Source organism: Odocoileus virginianus, chromosome 21 (genome assembly GCF_023699985.2).
Source record: "Odocoileus virginianus isolate 20LAN1187 ecotype Illinois chromosome 21, Ovbor_1.2, whole genome shotgun sequence".
NCBI classification, from domain to species: domain Eukaryota; kingdom Metazoa; phylum Chordata; class Mammalia; order Artiodactyla; family Cervidae; genus Odocoileus; species Odocoileus virginianus.
This window is the reverse complement of record NC_069694.1, coordinates 18124385-18147830: the sequence shown is the minus strand read 5'-3', so window position 1 is coordinate 18147830 and position 23446 is coordinate 18124385. Positions and strand designations below refer to the sequence as shown.

Here is a 23446-nt window from a genome sequence, read left to right as displayed (position 1 = left end):
CCCATACTAGTGAGTTGTTTTGTTTTCAAGTTCTTTGGCTGGTGTCCGGAAATCCCATTTTCAAATGACAATAGTTGAAAGAGATTGATAGATAAGGCACAAAAATAGCTTGAAGCAATGTCACAGAATAGTGAAGCAAATTCACATAATCAGGTTTCACATTTCAGAGAAACCATCAATATTGTCTAAGATATACATAAGTAAAAACACCCTTGTGCAATATCTCACCAACAGACACAGAGTTGTTAATGATACTAAGTGTTGAGGAACCTTTCAACTTCAACTCTTTGCCTTAGAGTTTTTTTCTTAAACAACTTTTATATCCCAAAGGTAGAATAAACACAATAAGAGTGTGATACTCTTATGGATATTTGAAACATCCCAAATAATACTTAATAGTGCTTATAAAATATTTTACATAATATATATGACTATATATTTTATTATGTATTATACTACTTTACAGTTTTTTTTCAACACAAAATGTTACTCTATCTTTTTATATTTTGTTATTGAATAGTTTTAAATTGGCTGCAAATTTCTAAAAGGATTATTCTTCTGTAAAATTTTCTTTTTCTTGTTATTTTTCATCTGGACAAATAATCTTCATGCATACTTCATTAGGTAGCAAGGTTCAATTTCTCATTCATTCTTATTCATGAGAGTCATAATTGCATCACGGCCCAAATTTTCCTCATCCAAAGTGAAAATGATTGAGCCACATATTACCCTGATATACAGAGTCATATGTAGAACTCGCTAAATAATAACTTTATTTTCATTGTACCATTTGAATTATTAATCACCCTGAGTGCAGTGAGGGGTAAACATTACCTTATTCAGTGTTTCCTATTAGCCCCAAGTTGAAATTAATGTTTTCATTAAAAAATAATATGTATTACAGTATATTTTGCATACCATAAACTGAACTGATTCAGAGGTTTAATGTGTGCATATTCATGAAATTACTGCTAACTTAACATATAGCATTTTCATCAACCCAAAGATTTCCTGTGTACTTTGCAAACTATACCACCACCCACCTGCTTCTAGCTCCAAGCAAACACTGATAGGTTTTCTGTTACTATGGCTTGTTTCTCCTGTCTTAGAACTTCAAACAAATAGTCATACAGTATGAACTCTATTTTGTCTGTTTTTTTTCATTCATTTTTTTCATTCATTTCATAATGGTTTTATGTTTGCGTTATTGTATGCAACTGTAGGGATTCCCTGGTGCCTCAGGTGGTAAAGAGTCTGCCTGAAATGCAGGAGACCTGGGTTCAATCCCTGGGTCAGGAAGATCCCCTGGAGAAGGAAATGGCAACCCACTCCAGTATTCTTGCCTGGAAAATCCCATGGATGGAGGAGCCTGTCAGGCTACAGTCCATGGGGTTGCAGAGTCGGACATGACTGAGAGACTTCAGTTTCACTTTTTTTTTTTTTCATGCAATTGTAGTTAAAACTTCTATGGAAAATTTTGTACAAGTCTTTATGTGAACACATACTTTCACATACACAAATATTAAAAGATTTAACAGGTTCTTCATAAAATAAAACAGGTGAATGCTCAATAAGCACATGAAGCGATGCTCAACATCATTAGTAATCAAAGAAATGCTAATTTAAACTTACATGAAATGTTACTAGATATCCACTAGAATGGATAGAAGTAAAAAAAAATCAGCTGTCATTAAATATTTGCTAGTATGGGGAACAAGCAGAAATCTAATACTCAGTTCATTGTAATATATGAGATTGTACCTTAATTGAAATTAGAGTTAATAATTGGGCAGTGTAAAAAAAATATGATTTTTTTTTTCACATGGGGTTTGTAGAATCAATAAGTTTGAATGCTAGGAGAAGTTGCAAATATTGAGAATGATACTGGTGATAGTAACTGGTGGCTGAATTGAGATGACAGAAAAGATAACTATAAATGAGAAAGTTAAGAAAAAGAGAGATCAGAGTCATGAGTGGATTAGCCAAGAGTATCTAAAGTGTTTTCAAGGATACACCTGATCAGATAAGAGGTGAAGACAGACATTATGAGCACCTTAGCATTTTAAAAGAAATGAGAGGAATGCCAAGGAGAGGTTAGAAAATGAGATCTACAAAAAAAGGAAAGGGATAGTGGTTGTTAGTTACAATGATTAAAACTTCAAAACCTATGGTCTCAGATTTTTGTGTGTCTGTGTGTGGGTGGGGCGAAGGATAAAAATTAGCTTGGGAGTGAAAATAATATGAGGAATACTCTGCCTATTTCTTAGCCTTGAAGTGTTTGGAGTGCAGGAGAAAAAAGTGACTTTCTACTTGAAAGGGCTTAGGACAAGTGGTATCCTTGTGGAAAGACCACATTCAATTACGTGGGGAGAGAAAGGTTAACAGAAACGTCAATGAACAAGTTAAGGACATAAAGGTTTTACTTTTTTTTTTTTTTTAATAAGGCAGCCTGTATATTTTGGAGGATAGAGTGGAAGGATGTGGGAAAGATTAGGTTAGTTAGTGAAATGTGCAGACAGATGTGGGAATAAAGGCGGAGGTGATGATAGAGAGCTGGACAAGGTGCTGAGGCTTGCTATATTCACAGAAATAAACAGAGTTGGTAGATGTCAGATAGTAAGTTCTCTTTTTGCAGCTGAGAGAAAGAAGTAAAGAGCTGCTTCTGGGAGCCTTTATATAAGTGCTCTATTTTTTTCCAAATGGGACAATATCAAATTGCCTCAGAAAATGACCAATAGAAGCGTTCAATATTCCATCTCATGAAGATGTTTTAGGGTCCTAATAGTGTTATCAGAATTTTTGATATGGTACACCAGCTGCAAGACACAAACTAAGCTATTGGTTCTGGGAAATAAATAACATTATCTTATATTAAAAAATTTATTGGAGCTCAGATTTCAGAATAGATGTGATATGGAGAAGAAATTCAGAGTGTGGCAGTGTTGCTCATATTGTTAAGCAAGAAAGGGTTAAACATTTTATTTGTTTTCATGATACTATATCAGAGCATCTATCCTTTGAGAAAAAGATCATAACTTAGGAAATGAAGGAAATAAGTTAAACTCATAAATTTTAAGATTTTCACGCTGTTTTAAAACTGTCTTTGTAATAATATTCTTGATAGATTTCTCTATACTTAGCATATGGATCTCATGAGTAGGCACTGATATTGATGAAGGAAAAACATAGGTAAACTGTGCTTTCCTTAATCACAGGTGGAAATTGGTGAAATGAAAAATACTCTGTAACCATGACCTTTCTACATCATGAATATAGACATTTGCTATACTCTTTCTTTATTCACTGTTTGGCTGTTCTGGTAAATATGTCAGCCTATGTGTCTCTGTTGAGCTTGGTTGGGGAATAAACATTTGGGTCAGTCTGTTCTCCTATACCATACAATGGCCTCTCAAAAGAAAAGGTATTTGTAGCTAACATTTCTTGGAAGGATCCTATGAGCTACTTCCTATGTTAGTAACTATAATCCTCACAATCCTCTAAGGGAGATACTACTATTACCAACATTACAGTTAAAGAAATTGAGGTTCAGAAAGGTTAAGTGAATTGCACAAGGGTGTAAAACTCATAATGTTGGAGTTGGAACTTGAAAAGAAAAAGCAATATTTCATCCCTGTATTTTGGGACTCCCAGAAAACGTTTTGAGTACATAAGATCTAGATTCTCACGACAGAGACACTAGCAAACAGAGTCTGTAAGTGGGAGATGTTCCCCAGTGTCTTTATCTAGGCCGCAACGAGTCTAAATTCCTTCACACAATTGATAGACCAATATAAAAATCATTTGTCTCATCAAATGCCTAAGGGAACTTGCAAATGCCCTCTATGCATTAAAGGATTGCTCTAAGGTTCAAGGAAGTTTGTTTAATATTAAATGCTTTGAAGGGATAGGGCCACATAGATATGAGTGCCCTTGGTGGTGGTGGATTATCATTGCTGGATTTTTCAGGGAAGAGTTGAGTGAGACAGGTGTTGTATATTCTTGTATGGATTTGGTATGTTTATGAAAAGAAAGTATTATTTGAGATTTCATTGGGCTCACTATGCATGCATGTGTGAGAGAATCCTAAAAGCGGGATCAGCACCTTATTAGTTATTCGCTGTCCATTGGAGAGATTTGGGTCAGCAGGCACCTCAGCCAAGTTGCTGTTCTCTGAGGCATCTAGCATCAGGAATAAGGCACAGATACAAAGATTAATTGCTTTGGATAATTAATTGGACATTTCTCAAAGAAAGGCCACATAGAGTTGTTCTACATTTCAGTTGATTATCAGAACAAGAATAGCAAATATTTATCATATTCTTAATGTGTGACAGTGGGCATGCTAAGATATTTTTATGCAATTATTCTCATACCTTCTAAAATCACTCTATGTAGTAGATATATTATCATTATCACTAACTTTTTTTTTTTTGCTGAAAGGAAGATGAATGTAATGGTAATGTCCCTCCCAAATTTATATGTTAATACCTTTACCCCAAGTGTAATATTAGACGTGGAGCCTTTGGAATGTCATTAGGTCATGACGGAGAAGCCCTGTTAGCACTCTCACAGAAAAGATCCTAGAGCACTCCCTTCCTGCTTTCACTATACAGGGACTCAGTGAGAAGATAGCAACCTACGACCGGGAAGCAGATTCTTACCTGACATTGAATCTGTCAGCACCTCGATCCTCCACCTTCCAACCATCAGAGCTGTGAATGTTTGTTGTATGAGTCACTCAGTCTATCATGTTTTTGTCATAGCAGCCCAAACATACTAAAGCAGGAGAAAAAAAACTTAAAATTATTAGATAACTTGCCTGAAACCTCACTGTTAATGAGAGACAAAACTCAAACTGAGGTCTTCCTAGCACTCAAAGGCTTACTCCTTAGAGGATATTTACTAATGGCAGTTAACAAAAATTAATTAAGTTAGACAAATCCATACAGAATTCACTATGTGACAGGTGTTCTCCTAGCAAGGAGAATTTATCTATTATGTTCCCAAAAACTAGTTATAACAGAGACAATTATAATAGGAGAGTAATAAGTGTTATGTTAGAAATAAGATAGAAGCATCTGTATCAGTCAGCGTTCAACTAGGGAAGTGTTAATTTTCATTAATTCACTGATTGTTGCATTCATTGGTACAGTCATTATTTCACTGGTGCGTGTACGAATGTATGTATTGCAAGGAACAGACATACATGATTGTCAAGGTCAGTCTGAAATCTGCAGAGCTGGCCATCATAAGAGCTGGTTGGACATTTCAGGCAAAGGCTGACACTGCTGTTCAAAAGTGGAACCTACTGTTTCACAGGGAAGCACCAGCTCTGCTATAAGTTCCTTTCAATTGATTGAAGCAGGCCCTCCCAGATTATTTCCGATAATCTTCCTTGCTTAGGGTCAATTAATTATGGACTTTAATCATCTAGCAACAAAATACCTTCACAGTAGCACCTAAAATACTGTTTGATCAAATAGCTGAGGACTGTAGCTGAACCAAATTAATCCATAAATCTGATCATCATAGCATCTAACTTGGAAAAGTTTAATGGAATAATTTGTTTCTAAAATGATTCATATATATGTATGTATGTGTATTATTTTTGACCTTAACACATTGCTATATTTATTTATTTATTTTTGGCCAGCCTGGGTCTTCATTGCTTCATGCAGGCTTCCTCTAGGTGCAGCGGGTAGGGGCTACTCTCTAGTTGAGGTGCACGGGCTTCTCATTGTGGTGGCTTCTTTTGTTGCAGAGCATAGGCTCTAGGCACATGGGCTTCAATAGTTGCAGCATGCAGCCTCAGTAATTGTGACTGTTGCCTTTAGGGTCTGGGGGCTTCAGTAGCTGTGGCAGAGGGGCTCGTTAGTTGTGGCTGGCAGGCATTAGAGCAAGTGGGCTTCAGTGTTGTGTGCATGAACTTAGTTGCTCTGTGGCATGTGGAATCTTCCCAGATGATGGATTCAACCCATGTCCCCTGCATTGACAGATCAATTCGTATCCACTCCATTACCAGGGAAGTTCTCCTAAAATGATTCTTAAAGGATGAGTAGAAATTAATCAGAATCAGAGTGGAGTAGACAGTTTCAGCTGGCAAAGGTGCATACCTGCTTTTGAGATCACTAGATTGTAAACTCCATGAGAGAAATGAGCACCTGTTGTTCTTTGTTTTACCTCTGCTTAACCACCTTCTTCCCTGATGGCTCGGATGGTAAAGCATCTGCCTGCAATGCAGGGAGATCTGGGGTTTGATTCCTGGGTCAGGAAGGTCCCCTGGGGAAGGAAATGGCAACCCACTCCAGTACTCTTGCCTGGAAAATCCCATGGACAGAGGAGCCTTGTAGGTTACAGTCCATGAGGTCACAAAGAGCTGGACATGACTGAGTGACATCACTTTAACCACCGTCTGGTTGAGAGAATGAAACAAGACAGTAAGTTGACCCATGCACAGCAGGGTTGTTAGGGGTGTCAACCACCTTGTAATGAAAGATCTATGTGTAGCCTTTGACTCTGCCCAATTTAATTATTAACCCCATCACAGAGCTGCCAGAACTTACATAGGACCGGGGAAACAGACTCATAGAAGGCACAAACAAAATCTTATGCACACTGGGACCCAGGAAAAAGGAGCAGTGGCCTCACAAGAGACTGACCCAGACTTGCCTGTGAGTGTCCAGGACTCTCTGGCGGAGGCATGGGTCAGTGGTGGCCTGCTGTGGGGTTGGGGGCACTGAGTGTGGCAGTGCATGCAGGAGACCTATTGAAGGAGGTCACCATTTTCTTCATTATCTCCATCATAGTTTGGCCTTAGGTCAAGCAACAGGGAAGGAACACAGCCCAACCCATCAACAGAAAATTGGATTAAAGATTTACTGATCATGGCCCCGCATATCAGAACAAGTCCCAGTTTCCCCCTCAGTCAGTCTCTCCCATCAAGAAGCTTCCATAAGCCTCTTATCCCTATCCATCAGAGGGAAGACAGAATGAAAGCCACAATCATAGAGAACTAATCAAACTGATCACATGGACCACAGCCTTGTCTAGCTCAATGAAACTATGAGCCATGCCATGTAGGGCCACCCAAGATGGATGGGTCATGGTGGAGAGTTCTGAAAAAATGAGGTCCACTGGATAAGGGAATGGCAAACCACTTCAGTATTCTTGCCTTGAGAACCCCATGGACAGTATGAAAAGGCAAAAAGATATGACACTGAAAGATGAACTCCCCAGGTCAGCAGGTGCTCAACATGCTACTGGAGAAGAGTGGAGAAATTCCAGAAAGAATGAAGACACAGAGTCAAAGAAAAAACAATGCCCAGTTGTAGATGTGACTGGTGATGGAAGTAAAGTCTGATGCTGTAAGAACAATATTGCATAGGAACATGGAATGTTAGGTCCCTGAATCAAGGTAAATTAGAAGTGGTTGAACAGGAGATGGCAAAAGTGAACACTGACATTTTAGGAATCAGTGAATTAAAATGAACTGAAATGGGCAAATTAAACTCAGATGACCATTGTTATCTACTATTGTGGGCAAGCATCCCTTAGAAGAAATGGAGTAGCCCTCACAGTCAACAAAAGAGTCCAAAATGCAGTACCTGGTTGCAATCTCAAAAATGACAGAATGATCTCTGTTCGTTTCCAAAGCAAACCATTCAATATCACAGTAATCCGAGTCTATGCCTTGACCAGTAATGCTGAAGAAGCTGAAGTTGAACAGTTCTATGAAGACCTACAAGACCTTCTAGAACTAACACCCCCAAAGATGTCCTTTTCATTATAGGGGACTGGAATGCAGAAGTAGGAAGTCAAGAGCTACCTGGAGCAACAGGCAAATTTGGCTTTGGAGTACAGAATGAAGCATGTCAAAGGCTAACAGAGTTTTGCCAAGAGAATGTATTGGTCATAGCAAACACCCTCTTCCAACAGCACAAGAGAAGACTCTACACATGGACATCACCAGATGGTCAACACCAAAATCATATTGATTATATTCTTTGCAGCCAAAGATGGAGAAGCTCTATACAGTCAGCAAAAACAAGACTTGGAGCTGACTGTGACTCAGATCATGAACTTCTTATTGCCAAATTCCGACTTATATTGAAGAAAGTAGGAAAAACCACTAGACCATTCAGGTATGACCTAAATCAAAGCCCTTATGATTATACAGTGGAAGTGAGAAATAGATCCAAGGGACTAGATCTGATAGACAGAGTCTCTGAAGAACTGTGCATGGAGGTTCATGACATTGTACAGGAGGAAATGATCAAGACCATCCCTAAGGAAAAGAAATGCAAAGAGGGAAAATGGTTGTCTGAGGAGGCTTTACAAATAATTCAGAAAAGAAGAGAAGTGAAAGCCAAAGGAGAAAAGGAAAGATATACCCATTTGAATGCTGAGTTCCAAAGAATAGCAAGGAAAATAAGAAAGTCTTCCTCAGTGATCAGTGCAAAGAAATAGAGGAAAATAATGGAATGGGAAAGACTAGTGATCTCTTCAGGAAAATTAGAGATACCAAGGGAACATTTCATGTAAAGGGGCACAATAAAGGACAGAAATGGTATGGACCTAACAGAAGGAGAAGGTATTAAGAAGAAGTGACAAGAATACACAGAAGAACTATGCAAAAATGATCTTCATGTCCCAGATAACAATGATGGTGTAGTCATCACCTAGAGCCAGACATCCTGGAATGCAAAATCATGTGGGCCTTAGGAAGCATCACTGTGAACAAAGCTAGTGGATGTGATGGAATTCCGGCTAAGCTATTTCGAATCCTAAAAGATGATGCTATTAAAGTGGTGCACTCAATAAGCCAGCAAATTTGCAAGACTCAGCAGTGACTACAGGACTAGAAAAGTTCAGTTTTCATTCCAATCCCTAATAAAGGCAATGACAAAGAAAGGTTAAACTTCTGCACAATTGCACTCATCTCACATGCTCAGAAAGTAGTGCTCAAAAATCTTCCAGCCAGGCTTCAATAGTACATGAACCGTGAACTTCCAGATGTTCAAGCTGGATTTAGAAAAGGCAGAGGAACCAGAGATCAAATTGCCAACATTTGTTGGATCATTGAAAAAGCAAGAAGGTTTCAGAAAAACACCTACTTCTGCTTTATTGATTATGCCAAAGTATTTGACTGTGTAGATCACAACAAACTGTGGAAATTCTTCAAGAGATGGGAATACTGGACCACCTGACCTGCCTCCTGAGAAGTTTGTATGCAGGTCAAGAATAGACAGAACTGGACATGAAACAACAGCCTGGTTCCAAATAGGAAAAGGAGTACATCAAGGCTGTATATTGTTACCCTGTTTATTTAACTTACATGCAGAGTACATCATGTGAAATGCCGGGCTGGATGAAGCACAAGCTGGGATCAAGACTGCTGGGAGAAATATCAATAACCTCAGATACACAGATGATACCACCTTTATGGCAGAAAGTGAAGAAGAACTAAAGGGCCTCTTGATGAAAGTGAAAGAGGAGAGTGAAAAAGTTGGCTTAAAACAGAACACTCAGAAAACTAAGATCATGTCATCTGATCCCATCACTTCATGGCAAATAGATGAGGAAACAGTGGCAACAGTGAGAGACTTTATTTTTGGGGGGCCTCCAAAATTACTACAGATGGTGACTCTAGCCATGAAATTAAAAGACACTTATTCCTTGGAAGAAAAGCTATGACCAATTTAGACAGCATATTAAAAAGCAGAGACATTACTTAACCAACAAAGGTCCGTCGAGACAAAGCTATGATTTTTTCAGTATTTATGTATGGATGTGAGAGTTGGACTATAAAGAAAGTTGAACACTAAGGAATTGATGCTTTTGAACTGTGGTTTTGGAGAATATTCTTGAGAGTCCCTTGGACTGCAAGGAGATCCAGCCAGTCGATCCTAAAGGAAATCAGTCCTGAATATTCATTGGAAGGACTGATGTTGAAGCTGAAACTCCAATACTTTGCCCACCTGATGCGAAGAATTGACTCAGTGGAAAAGACCCTGACGCTGGGCAAGATTGAAGGCAGAAGGAGAAGGGGGTGATTGAGGCTAAGATGGTGGAAGGCATTACTGAGTCAATAGACATGAGTTTAAGCGAGCTCTGGGCATTGGTGAAGGACAGTGAGGCTTGTTGTACTGCAGTCCATGGTGTTGCAAAGAGTCAGACATGACCGAGTGACTGAACTGAACTGAACTGAATTATCAATAGTACTATTGAGAAGAAACTTAGCATAAAAATCGATTAACACACATTTTATATGCTATAGGTATTATAAGAGAGTAAGCTAGAGAGAAGGAAATGTTAAGAAAATCATAAGGAAAAGACATTTACAGTAAATATCTGTATTTTTAAAAAAATTTCAAGTGTAAGTAGACCTGTGTAGTTGAAACCCCATTTCACAGGTGATGAAACCAAAGCTGGGAGAAATTAAATAAATTGCTTAGGAGTCTTGAGAGTCCCCTGGACAGCAAGTAGATCAGACTAGTCAATCCTAAAGGCAATCAACCCTGAATATTCATTGGAAGGACTGATGCTGAACCTGAATCTCCAATACTTTAGCCACCTGATGCAAAGAGCCGACTCATTGGAAAACAACCTGATGCTGGCAAAGATTGAGGGAAAGAAGAGAAGGGGGCAGCAGAGGATGAGATGGTTGGATGGCATCACTGACTCAATGGACGTGAGTTTTAGCAAACTGGCTGATAGTGAAGGACAGGGAAGCCTGGCATGCTATAGTCCATTGGGTCGCAAAGGGTCGGACATGACTGAGAGACTGACAGAAACAACAATGGGACTTAACTTTCAAGTCCTTGGTCAGGATTCCAGTGCTCTCAGTAGAACATCTTGCCTCTTCTCCTCACCCCATGGAAACTTCCCCAGAAGATACTTTTTTTTTCTCTGAAGGTGAGCACCATGTCCTAATAAGGCAATGATATTTTCTCTACACCTTTGCATGCTATTTTTAAGAACAAAATTTCAGCTACATGCCCTCAGAAGAAAAACACAGTCATTTTGCTCAGTTCATATGCCTGCATTTTAACCTTTGGCCTCAAGTCAGTAAAGTGGCTGTTTGAATTTAATGGCAACAACTTATCCTGGTGATTCGGAGGGAACATGGTAATATTTCTCAAGAAGATGAAAATTGGAACTTGCAAAATTTATTTGGGATATTCTTCAAAGACTAGAGGATCCTTTTTTTCTTATGTGTTTTTCACAGTAGCTGGCAAAACGTGGGTAGTTTCTCTCTAATACTCTCATTTCGGGTACACTCTGATTTGTGAGATAGAAGATACGACTTTTCAGTCTTTTCATCCAAGGATATTACACTGACACCCATGAATGCCAAAGAACAGGTGAAAAAAATACATATATATTAGAACAAAATCAAAGTTTTCTGAAAATGGAAATGGATCTATTTTAAGATTCTGTAGCAAAGATAGCCACCTTATCAAGATGCAGAGAAACGAGTTTGAGTTGGAAAAGTAGAGGGTAAAACTTTTTAAAGATTTCACCAGGTTTGACTAAGGTTCTTATTCACCAATGATAGTCATTAACTCAAAATTTATTCAGTTCTAACTAGGCAGGGTTTTTTTGCCAATCAATTTCTGCAGTTTGAACTGTAGGAAGCATTGCTTGGTAAAATCTCTGTGTATATTAAGAATGTGCATATGCTTTGATCTATTTCTTTCTAGATTTTATCCTACTAGCATGCATGTATATGTGTTTGAAAATTTAGGTACAAGAATATTCAATGTAGCATGATTTGTAATAGGAAAAGTTTAGAAACAGCCCAAATCTTTACCAGTTAGGATTTTACAAGATGGCTTCAACACATGATAAACAAAAATCAAAAGAATTTCAATGATAAACTTACTAATCAACAAATACTTTAAAAAAATTTAACATACTGCCCTCAATAAAAATTGATTGAGCAGTCAAATCACTCAGGCTCTAGATGATCTGAATAACACAGTGAAATTCTGCTCCAATAAACATACATTGACCATCACAGTCAATGTTAGCAAACCCAGTCATTTCAAGCATAGACAGGACCCTGTAAAAATTGACTGTGTACCCTTGCAAAAGACATAATTAAATAAAGATCAAAGAACCAGAATCAACCAAAGACTCATCTAACTACACTGTAAAAACATTAGAAATCAATAGAAACATTGGAACTGAAAAATTAATATCTGGAATATGTAACTAATTTATACAAATAAGCAGCAACAAAAAATAACCTAATACATAAATGGACAAAGAATAAAAACATAAAATTCTCAGAAATGGAACTGAAGATCTCAATAATTGTATGAAAGAAATGCTATTTATATATAAATATTATATATTTATTTATTTATAGTATAAATGCCATACTATATTTGACCAGAAGTAAATTAACTTATCATTCTGGATCCTAATCTGTAAAATGAAGTAGTTATGCCCTTTCCAATGAAATTTTATGACATGATAACATGGACGACTCAAGGAGACCCATCTCTGTCTATAGCTTTCTCTCACTAATTCTGCTTCCTTTGTTCTCATGGGGTCTCCTTTTCAATGCCCATCAACCCAACTTCCTTATTTGTCCTTCAGCTAGAATCAGTTGTTTTAAGAGTTAAAAAAAAAATTAAATCATTCATTTTTTTTAGTACAGATTGAATAACAGAATATTTTTTCTTAGTGATTGAATAGAAATGATTTAATTTGACTACTTGGTTGTATTGCTGCTGACTAGCATTTAAATTCTTTTCTCTCGGGATGGGGATAATTTAGCATTGTTCTATGGTGCTCACATCATCTCACCCCTGATTGTTCCCGCAAAGGTACAGAAGAACTTGGTGTTCTGTGTTTATGTTATGAAATATTTTCACAGATTGAAGGAAAGTTATGATCAACCTACATAGTACATTAAAAAGCAGAGACATTACTTTGCCAACAAAGGTCCATCTATTTAAAGCTATGATTTTTCCAGTAATCATGTATGGATGTGAGAGTTGGACTATAAAGAAAGCTGAGCACTGAAGAATTGATGCTTTTGAACTGTGTTGTTGGAGAAGACTCTTGAGAGTCCCTTGGACTGCAAGGAGATTCAACCAGTCCATCCTAAAGGAGATCAGTCCTGGGTGTTCAATGGAAGGACTGATGCTGAAGCTGAAACTCCAAAACTTTGGCCACCTCATGTGAAGAGTTGACTCATTGGAAAGGACCTTGATGCTGGGAGGGATTGGGGGCAGGAGGAGAAGGGGACGACAGAGGATGAGATGGCTGGATGGCATCACTGACACAATGGACATGAGTTTGAGTAGGCTCCAGGAGTTGGTGATGGACAGGGAAGCCTGGAGAGCTGCAGTCCATGGGGGAGCAAAGAGTTGGATATAAATGAGTGACTGAACTGAGCTGAACTGAACTAAAAATAGCTAAATAAAACAATGAATGTTTAAAGTATACTTTAAACTTTGCTTTGTTTTTATGGGTCCAATTTTTCTTGTAAATTTCTTTCTCATTCTTTTAAATCCACATGCTCCTTCTGGAAGGCCACTGACTCCTAATGTCTTATACAATGTTTTCATTGGCTTTGAAGCACTTGTGTGACATTTGTCTTTGTAGAAGGAACATGGTTGGCTTTTACTTTTTATCTTCTCTCTTGTCTGACCCTGAAGCAGGGTTGGAGCTTGAGGGAGAGAAGAGTAAAATTGTCCCAGGGTTTCTGCTGACTTGGCATTCTGAAAAAATGGCTTTATGCATTTGGGGCCTGGTGGTGACCTTCTGGGGATGCTGTCACGAGGTGTTTAGAGGCTTCCCTCCTGGGCCTTTGGATGTAGACAATATGTTTTCTTCTGGATTCTGACTGCCTTTGGAAGTCCAAGTCACACAGAACCCACTCTGTTGGAGTCCTCTTTCCCTGCAAGTTCTCCTCTTGAAAACAAGACAGTTAGCTGGACACTGGCTCTCTTTGTTGCATTTGGTCCATGGGAAAAGATCATGTATCATCTGCCTCAAACCTCAGGGAGTGTGTGACTATCCATCCAAGTTGCTTTTCCTTCACTAAGTAGGCTACTTGACCATCTATTTCACCTTCTCAATTTCCCACAAGTGGATCAGATATGCACCTGCCCTGCTTTTCAGAGTTGCACACGTTAAATTCTGTGAATGGTCCCACTGAAGCCCCTCAATTTTATGCTTGAGTGGAAGGAGGTTGATTCCCCCACCCTTCCCTCAGGTGCAGATATCTGTGGGAGAGGGAGTGTGAGGGAGAGAGAAACAGACTCAGCCCTCCACTGGTTCTCTGCAAAAAACCCCTCCTCACAAATTCCTTCTGTGTCCTTTTTACATCCTCAATATGAGATGACAGATGCAGGATACATGTAACTAGTTCTCAAATAGTGGCTCTGAAGAGTTTTTCAAGAAGAACTGTCTTCACTAACTGTTAGAGATATCTAATATCTGTTATATTTTGGCCTCTCCACACAAACTTTGAATTTAATGTCAGTCTACTAATATGTTCACAAATTTGACAAGAAATCATATCTGAAAATACACATCTCTCTTTACAATCTTTTCAGAAGGTTGCTGCTGCTGCTGCTGCTGAGTCGCTTCAGTCGTGTCTGACTCTGTGCGACCCCACAGACGTCAGTCCACCAGGCTCCCCTGTCCCTGGGATTCTCCAGGCAAGAACACTGGAGTCGGTTGCCATTTCCTTCTCCAATGCATGAAAGTTAAAAGTAAAAGTGAAGTATCTCAGTCATGTCTGACTCCTAGTGAGCTCATGGACCGCAGCCTACCAGGCTCCTCCATCCATGGGATTTGCTAGGCAAGAGCACTGGAGTGGGGTGCCATTGCCTTCTCCTTTCAGAAGGTTACACATCCTCTAATTACTCTTTTCAAGAACTGTTTCTTAAATAATATCAGATCCCCATAAGATAAAATTAGAATTTTTTTCATTTATTAATATTTTCTTAAGACACACTAGAATTCATTCTAAAAATATCTCTCTGAGAACATACCCTATGGCTCTTTGCTATGCTTTTGTTCAAAATGAATAAGACTGACACTTTTTTTCTCAGAACATTTGTAAACTGCAGAGTATGAAGTGATATGTTAGCAAGTTATATAGAATATTACAAAGACACACAGGAGAAGCACCAAATCCCATCTATGGGATATCGTGAAAGGCATCCTTCAAAAAATGGTAGAAAGAATGAGCCGAATTTTGAGTAAGATATAACCGAGAGAATAGAATTAGGAGGGCCCCTGGCACAGGGAAGAATATATGCAAAGACCCCAGGTGTTAAAGGACCATTTATTTCATGAACTCAGAATGGCAGAATCACTACAATTAGAGAATATGATTTTAAAAAGGTGGCATGAAATAATGCAAGACACATGATCAAGGGCTAGATTATGAAGGATGTTTTAAAACTAATATTAAGAAATTTGGATTTTACTTACTAGAAAATTGGGAACATTATGTTAGATGCTGAAAGAACATAAAGATAAATAAAGCAGAAGTCCATAACTATTAAAGACTCAGAGTGTAGTTATCTTTATTTGCATATATGCTTCATAGTTTATAATATTTTTCTATATTTTATCACTTAGATATTATAATAATACTATAGCAAATTGTGTTATTCTGTAATACAGATGACTAAAATGTGCTTACTGGTGCCCAAATAACTATTGCCCAACAATAGCTGTGGTAGAGCTTGATTTTGAAACTCTACCTTTTAAACTCAATTCTCCATTATTTTCATTGTATTATAGGTTTATGGATATTTGAAGTACTCCAGATAATATCATGTTTCAACCAATGACTTCTTATACATAAACACAAAATAGAAGTACAATTCCGAGATTTCAGAAAAAGTGAAATATCTGTTCTCAACTAATGCATTCTATTCCCTTCCTTTCTAGCTACATGCAGATTTTTCAATGAGTTTATCCTATACTTATACTAAAATATCTCCCTAAAATGAAGTTCATGAAGTTATTCTAGTTCTATATTCAATATTTGGCACCTACCTTTTTCCATACCTACCCATTTAATCTGGGTAGCAATTAACCCCACTGAATAGTAGATAGATAGGTAGGTAGGTAGATAGATAGATAAATAGACTTTAAGAGTATTTATTAAATTCTTACTTCAAGATCTTAAGCCCAGTTTTCCTCTGCCTTTTAAATTTTAGGTAATTTTTTATTACTGAAAATGAAAAAAAAAAAAATAAAAGGGTAATATCTGCTAAAATGGCATTTAAGACCTAGAGGTTGAGAGAGAATGGATTCTAGATAAAGATATTACATTTCCTAGGTAAAGAGGAAAAGAACGACTTTTATTTTTACCTTGACAATGCAGTATCTTTCTACCACGTATGAATATTTTTTAAGTTCTCATAACCTTATAAATTTCTTTCTGGAAAGTAAGGACTGAATATTTTTTCTGCTGCAGTGATTTACATGTCTATAGCTGGCTAACACACTATAAGCTCAGATAGAGTTATGGAAGGATAACAGAGAGCAAAGGCCTGGCCAAAGGGTCTTACAAGTAGGTCAATCTGAGGTAGACAGGATCACTGAAGAGTAGAGTGGCAGAGTTGTTGACCACCTGACATTGACCAAAAATGTTGTTTAATTTGGTTTCCTTTTATTTCAGCAAAAATAATATATTGGAAGATCAAAGACATATTTGGCTTCATGGATACCTAGAAACACGCTTGAAAGCCCAGAGACTCTCCCTCTTCGTCACCTAGCTCTGCTTCAACAAATGCATGGCCAATGAAGAGTTGATAGTAATCATAATGTTAATGCTTTCTAATTTTTTAAAAACATGTTTTAAAATTAGGGACTTTTGGGGGAGAACTTCACATTATTAAGGGGAAGGTATGTGGATTTCCTACATATACCTCCTGGTCCCAAACATACTTATTTTTCCCCATTATCAGTATCCCCCATCAGAGTAGAACATTTATTACAGTTGATGAACCTACACTGACACATTGTTTTCATCCAAAACCCATAATTTACACTATGGCTCATTCTTGGTGTTATTCTACGGGTTTGGACAAATATGCAATGATATGTATCCATCATTTCAGTATCGTATAGAGTATTTTCACTGCACTAAAAATCCTCTGTGCTACGTCTTTCAGATTATTCTCAGCTTCAGGTGGAGGGACTAATATGAACTTGGGGAGTCTGGCTCAACAGCTCAAAAATTTTAACTCAACACCCTAGCATTTCTGTCAGATCCAGTATGACATCAGGAAAATTCCCTGATGGTCCCTTTTGATTTTTTTTTTTCCTACTACTAAGCCAATAAATTGCATTCAGAGTCAAATAAAAACATGAATGTTTCCATTGGAAGCCAGTGATGGGAATGTCAAAAAAAGCATCTTACGTAGAATTGGGGAGGAATGCTGGGCAAACAGAACAGTGGAGGTCACTATGCTCCCTGCATTCTCATGGAATAGTTGTCTGACATCTGCTTAATTGTGTTAATGATGGGAAACTCATTACCTCCAGGTATAAACATTCTGTGTATAATTCTGAAAGTTTCCCTTTGTGCTTGATATCAGATAGATGATACTGTTTCATTAACTGAAACACATATCAAGGTTAGAATCCTTTACTTTCTTCAAATCTTTAAAATGTCAAATCAAACTCTAAGAGCAGCAGGACTGAGGTATTGGAGACCCCTTATGGTGCATCTACTGCCAGAGGAGCTGAAAATGAAAAGACCAACAGTGTAATATTTCCAAACACTTGAGCTCTAAGGAATTTTGTTTGTGAGAACTTTGTTTTATCATTTTTTTTTTCCGAAATAAAACCTCAAGCCCAAGAAATTGAGCTACCTAGTTTTCAACAGAGAAAGAAAATAGAATTGATTTGATTTTCTTGAATTTAGGTGGCGTATTGTGAATGCAGCAAAGGCTATGAGCACTATTCCGTCCTGGAAATTGGCAATCTTTCCCACTCTGGGTGTGGGACAGAGGGCATGGGAAGAATGTGCGTGGGTAAACAGCCACTGATGAGCGGTGAGGAGCGAAGTGGGTGGGACGGTGAGACATCTTGGATTTGTCCTTTAAAACATGTCTGTGGTATTAATACCCTGATATTTCATCAAAAGTAGGAGGTTCCTCTGTGTTCCAACAGGGTCAGGAATAGGAAAAATGGGAAAGTGAGCTTTTTTTTTTTTTTTTTTTTAGCTGTAGCCTTAAGAAAGCGCTGTGTGTGTGCGCTTAGTCGTTCAGTCATGTCTGACTCTTTGCAACCCCGTGGAGCCTGTCAGGCTCCTCTGTCCACGGGATTCTCCAGGCAAGGATACTGGAGTGGGTTGCCATGCCCTCCTCCAGGAGATATTGTTTATTTTCTTTCTCTTGTGTAACTGCAAAAGTATTTTCCCTACTAGTAAAGTGACTCCTCCACATATAATCTGTATTTCATCTTCTCTCATCTACTCAAGGATTTGCTTACACAATTACCCCCCGCTTCTCCTGCATTAACAATTTCTCCGATGTTGGATAACCACATTAAAACATAGTTGGACTCTAAGGCTTTTCACAGATTAAAAAAATAGTACTCCGTTGACCCCATGCCATTTCTACCTCTGTGTATCTTCATGTCTATAACGATAGAAGTCTTTAAAAAGACTTGATAAAGACTGTTTATTCTCTCTTCATCTCACTCTAAACAAGCATTACTGAAATTGCTCTTAGTAAAATTGTCATGAACTGGGCATTTTTAAAGCAACCATCACTTTTGCATGTTGATTTTATTTGATATATCAATAAATCTCTAATGTAACCTCTACTAAATACCAGGCTGCCATTTGTATATTGGTCCAATTTTATACTTGTTAATCTATTTTTATCCTGAATCAGTATTCTCTTTTAATTTTGATAACCTTGTAGAAATTCTGGAAAGCTGATGGAAAGAATATTTCTTTCTCTTGATCTGCTTTTTTCCCTCTTTCTTTTCTGTTTCCTTTTTTCTTCTACTTCCTCCTCCTTTGTCATGTTGAAATATCATTTTGTCAAATTTTAATTCTGTTTCCAAAATAATTTTAGGATGCATTTTTCAAGTTTGGTGAAAAAATCCTTGTTAGAATTTTTGTTACAATTGCATCTACTATAGAGATTATTATGGGGACTGTTGCCATCTTTGTGACTATGCTGTCACAGAAAGATATCTACTATATGAGTAATATTATAATATGCTGATAGCAAGTCTCTGTCTTCTCTTTTGCTCTTGATCAATCATACTAAAAGGTTATATGTTTTATTACTTTGTTCAAATAGCAAATTATATTTATGGTGATTTTTCATTTCACTAATTCATCCTCTTTTCATTATATTCATTCTTTTGCCTGCTTTTAGTTTTTTGCTATATTGTTCTTTATACCAGTTGAACGATAACCTCAATAATTTTCAGTTATCCTTCTTTCTAAAGTATACATTTAAGATTATACATTCCTGTCTTGATAATTTGTTATCTATATCCCACAAAACTTGGTATGTAATGTTTAATCTTTATTTCAGTTCTAAATATTTTCTAGTATTCATCACAATAGTTGGTTAATAAATTACTTAAAAGAATGGAGGGAAGAACAAGATGGCAGAAGAGTAGGTGGATGTGGAGTACATCTCTCTGCATGGATACATCAGGAATACACCTTCAGACACAGAAGTGCATGCATGCTCTCACCAGCTTAGAGCAAACAGGAGTACCTGACCAGTGGAAAAGAATATAGAGCCATGGAAAACTCGGTAGGACGAAGGAACTAGGAGTGTTAGTATGACTGGACCTGTGGTGGGTGGGGGAACTGAAGCAGAGGTCTGATCCCCACAGTTGGGCAATTGTGTGAGTCAGAGGAGAAACATTTAAGGCTGAGAGTGAAACAGCTGATCTGTGGCAGCCTAAATGGAAAGAGAATCAGACAGTCCTTGCTGCAGCCATACATACCCCGGACAGGGATGAGGGCCCCTGGAAGGTGCAGCGGCTGGGAGCTGGAATTTGCGGAGTGTGGAGCGATCCAGGGTAAGGGATGCGGTTGACTGCAGAGAGAGAGATGGTGGGAAGGTGAGGGAGGAGATCGTGGTGCGAAATGCCGGTGGAGGAAAGCCCGGCAGCCATGGAAGCAAGGTGATCCTGCTGAGTCACATGTATGGGGGGGAGCCATCACCATAGCCTTTCTCTCCCCACACGCCAGCGGCGGCACCTAAACAATAGAGAGGCTGGCCCATCAAACGCCCGAGGCACTGAACTACACAGCAGGACCCCACCCAGGTGCCCCTTTAAGTGCCTGACACACCAGTCTACAGAGTAGCACCCCAGCCAGGGGCGGCCACTCTATGTGCCTGACGCGCCAAACAACAGAGAAGGACCCCAGGCCAGGGAGCCGTCTAAGTGCCTGAACAAACGGAGCTATGGAGAAAGAGTGGCCAAACAGGCCTTCTGATCGCCAACTACAAGAGGCTCAAAAAAAGGCTCTGACAGGGCCGTAACTCCTGAGGTGGAGGCGGTCCACGTCCCTGCACACGCAGCGCCACCAGGGTCCCCGCAAGCCAAGCAGCTGAGCCACCTTCATGCTCAACTCTCCCTGGGGCAGAGCTGCCCCGGGCAAAAAGGGTCTTGCGTCCATGCACGAAGGGTCACTTTAGTTGTGTCAAACTCTTTAGGACCCTGTAGACTGTGGCCTGTCAGGGAGGGGGCTACTCCAGGCAAGCATACTGGAGTGTATTGGCCAATACTGGTTGCCATTCCCTTCTAGAACACTATATTTCCTGCTGCCCTCGCCGCCAACTCCCCCGAGTACCTGGTGCTGCCAGAACCCCTGTGACCCAAGCAGCTGCACCACCTCCACACCTGGCCCCACAGGGGCAAACCCAAGTCCTCCAGGGCAGCCTCAGGAGCAAACCCCAGTGGACGGCCCACATGCAGAGGTGGAAATAAAACCACAATTGAAACCCAGGGGCAGTGTGGGTAAGGAAGACCCAAAACCCTCCCACCAGCTGTGCAAGATGAAGATTAAATCCACAAGCTCAACTAGGCAGACTCTGTGTCCACAGAATATATAAAAGGTCATTGAGAGCTCCTGCAAAAGAAAATGCACTAGTTCAGCTAGCTGTGGGCACTGGAGGCAAGAACACAGAGGAGGAGGACCAGGTTAGAATCTGAGCTGCCCCCACAGCAGGTCCAGAGATCATCACAGTGATGGAGGGCGTCCCAGGGAGGTGAGGTGGACTGTGACCCCCAGCGAGGGAAAGGACTCTGACAGCAGTGACTTAAGAAAAACCTTTATTATTCTTATCTTTTGGCTTGCTCTGTAGATTCTTTTGGATTTTTTTCTTTTTTCCTTCCCCCCTTCCACCCCCTGTTGTAGTTGTCAATTTTATTGGCACTATGAAAGCTTTTGAGCTTTTTTTTTTAGTCACATTTTTTATTGCTGTTATAAACCTCTGCCTCTACATTGGGCTTTTGCAGTTCTGTAGAGTTTTCCTTTTTTTTTTGTCTTTTATTCTCTTTTTTAGTTTTAATTTTTAGTATTTTAAACTTATTATTTTTTCTACATTTATTATTTTGTTTGCTTTTCCTACTGTTCTTTCCCCTTAAAGTCAATCTTTAATGTATATAAATTTTCTTTATCTACCTTTATATAACTTTGTATATCTACTCTTTCTTTCTTTTCTTTCTTTCCTTTCCTTTCAACATATTTGTTAGTTTTATTTTCATTGCTTTGTTCTCCAGTCGGCACCTTGCTCTAGTTTTGCTTTATAGTTTGTGCTTTAGTTACCTTTTCTTAATTAGTAAATATAATTCTTGATTCACTTTGTTTGCCAGGTAAATCCACTGTACTTTATTTTTGTTGGATTGTTTTCATTTTGCTCATGGGTGTATATGTATATGTGTATATTCTATTATTTTAATTATTATTTGCCTGATTTTGTAACTGCCATTTGTCTGGGATTCATCTTTGGTTTCTTGTTTTTCAGTACTTGTTTTAACCTCACTTAATGCCATAATAAACCACTTGTGGAATCTTCATCCTTGACCAAGAGATCAAGCCCTGAGCTTTTGGAGTGCCAGCACTGAGTCCAAGACCCAAGACTACTAGAGAATTAACCCTAGGGAGGACCAAATAATGAGAACTCACACAAAGGGAACCACTTGAACACAAGACCCTGCATCACCCAACCACCAGTAGCAACCTGTTTGGGATGCCTCATCTAAACAACAACAACAACAAAAACCCCAAAATGCAAACCCAATCATCAGCAGAGAGGACTAGCACCTCATTCAGCCTTGTCCATCAGAGGAAAAAGAAACAAACAAAAAAAAACTCAGCACAAATCTCACCCTATACAAAACTTACACAAATGACTGGACCAACCTTAGGAGGGCAGAAACCAAAAGGAAGAAAAGAATTCAACCTTGAAGCCTGGGAAAAGGAGACCTCAAACACAATAAGTTAAAAAAATAATGAAAAGACAGAGAAATACTACATAAACGAAGGAACAAGCTAGAAACATAGAAGTCCAAATAAATGAAGAGGAAATAGGCAAACTACTTGAAAAAGAATTCAGAGTAATGATAATAAACATGATCAAAAACCTTGAAAACAAAACAGAGAAAATGCAAGAATTGATTAACAAAGACCTAGAAGAATTAAAGAATAAACATACAAAGACAAACAACACAATTACTGAAATTAAAAATACTCTAGAAGGAACCAGTAGCAGAATATCTGAAGCAGAAGAACAAATCAGTGAGCTGGAAAAGAAAATGGTGGAAATAACTTCTGAAGAGCAGAATAAAGTAAAAAGAATGAAAAGAACTGAGGATAGTCTCAGAGACCTCTGGGACAATATCAAATGCACCAAAATTTGAATTATAGGGGTTCCAGAAGAAGAAGAGAAAAAGAAAGGGTGTGGGAAATTTTTTGAAGAGATTATAGTTGAAAATTTCCCCAACATTGAAAAAGAGATAGTCAATCAAGTTCAAAAGTCCCATACAGGATAAACCCAAGGACAAACATGCCAAGACACATACTAATCAAACTAATAAAGACTAAACACAAAGAAAGAATATTAAAAGCAGCAGGGAGAAGCAACAAGTAACATACAAGGGAAATCCCATACACTTAACAGCTGATCTTTCAGCAGAAACTGCAGACCAGAAGGGAATGGTAGGATATATTTAAAGTATTGAAAGGGAAAAATCTACAACCAAGATTACTGTGTGTGGTAAGGATCTCATTTAAAATTGATGGAGATGTAAAGTAATTAGCCTCCAACTAATAAAAATAAATGGAAAAAATAAAAAAAAATTGATGGAGAAATAAAAAGCTTTTCGGACAAGCAAAAGTTAAGAGAATTCAGTACCATCAAACCAGGTTTACAGCAAATGTTAAAGGGACTTATATAGTCAAGAAATACAA

General features: G+C 38.4%; 1 pseudogene; it reads right to left on the bottom strand.

Annotated features, from left to right (window-relative positions):
• LOC110139640 (large ribosomal subunit protein eL22 pseudogene) overlaps positions 1-20650 on the bottom strand; it is a 72569-nt pseudogene extending 51919 nt beyond the window's left edge.
• Between the last annotated feature and the right edge of the window lie 2796 nt (positions 20651-23446).